Source organism: Schistocerca americana, chromosome 3, assembly GCF_021461395.2.
Source record: "Schistocerca americana isolate TAMUIC-IGC-003095 chromosome 3, iqSchAmer2.1, whole genome shotgun sequence".
Taxonomy (NCBI): domain Eukaryota; kingdom Metazoa; phylum Arthropoda; class Insecta; order Orthoptera; family Acrididae; genus Schistocerca; species Schistocerca americana.
This window is the reverse complement of record NC_060121.1, coordinates 155915440-155917288: the sequence shown is the minus strand read 5'-3', so window position 1 is coordinate 155917288 and position 1849 is coordinate 155915440.

The window sequence follows — 1849 nt, the reverse complement described above, 5'->3', positions numbered from 1 at the left end:
TTGTAAACATGTGTTAGTATGGCGCACTCATTATTTGTGGGCCCACTAAGGAACAGATAAATGCCTAAGAAAACTCAACGCATATTGCTACTTTCCAAACATGCATTGGTATGTACACAACCAGTTAAAAAATTGTTTGATTTGTATGAAAGCTAAGCCAGCAAGCATTGAGTTACATCCAATCATCCCCCCCAAACCCAGAGAATTAGTCTTTGCCGATATCGCCTGCCCAGTACCAGCTGGATGTGGCAGTAGGAAATATCTAGTAGTGAATTATGATGAGTTCACAAAATATGTTAAGTTGTATGCATTAAAATCACCAGGGGCATCTGCCATAATACAAAGTTTCTCATAGCACTATCTAGCAATGACAGGAAAACCTTAGAAAATTCTTACAGACAATGCTAAAAATTTCACATGTAAAAAATGAAGAGATTTTCCAAAGGAATGAGGAATTAAACACATTCTTACCTCAGAATTCTATCCAAAAAATAATTCCACAGATAGGATTCTATGAGAATTTAGCAGATTTATACATACTTATGCTAGTTCATGTCATTCCAAATGGATAGACTACATAAAAGCCTTTGAAGAAGTAGTAAAAAATTTACCCATATACATTATACCATGTACACATGCTGAAGTAACATTAACAGAAGAAAGGAGGATGAATGGCTGCAGCCTTTGCCCAACTGCCAAAAGAAGAAATGCCACCTCAATACAAGTTAAGAGACACACTCATTGTGCTTACAAACCAAACAATGATACAAAAAAAAGTAAAACCCAGCAGTATCTTTGGGAGATCTAGTGCTTCCTATGTACTCATCCACATTCTTCAGCTCTACCTAGGAAAAACTGTAAATGGCAGCTACTGTACGCAGGTCCATATAGTATAGTAAGCATACCGCACCTTGGAAGTTATCTTTTGACATCACCTCAATTGTAAAAGATCAAAGAACTTTACTGTCACCACGTTTAAAAAGATATCTATGAGCATAGATTTGCAAATTGTAATATGAGGACAAATGTAGGGATGTAGAGGCATATATCACTAGGGGTAAGCAAAGAAGGGAAAGCAGAAAGGCAGAAGGTGTATATAGAGGGTCTATACAAGGGCAATGCACTTCAGGACAATATTATGGAAATGGAAGGGGATGTGGATGAAGATGAAATGGGAGATATGATACTGCATGAAGAGTTTGACAGAGCACTGAAAGACCTAAGTCGAAACAAGGTCTCAGGAGTAGACAACTTTCCATTAGAACTACTAATAGCCTTCGGAGAGCCAGCCCTGACAAAACTCTACCATCTGCTGAACAAGATGAATGAGACAAGCGAAATACCCTCAGACTTCAAGAAGAATATAATACTTCCAATCCCAAAGAAAGCAGGTGTTGACAGATGTGGAAATTACCAAACTATCAGTTTAATAAATCATGCCTGCAAAATACTAACACAGATACAGATGAATGGAAAAACTGGTAGAAGCCGACCTCGGGGAAGATCAGTTTGGATTCCATAGAAGTGTTGGAACACATGAGGCAATACTGACTCTACGACTTATCTTAGAAGATACATTAAGGAAAGACAAACTTACATTTATAGCATTTGTAGACTTGGAGAAAGCTTTTGACAATATTGACTGGAATACTCTCTTTCAAATTCTGAAGGTGGCAGGGGTAAAATATAGGGAGCGAAAGGCTATTTACAATTTGTACAGAAACCAGATGGCAGTTATAAGAGTCAAGGTGCATGAAAGGGAAGCAGTGGTTGGGAAGGGAGTGAGACAGGGTTGTAGCCTATCCCCGATGTTATTCAATCTGTATATTGAGCAAGCAGTAAAGGAAAC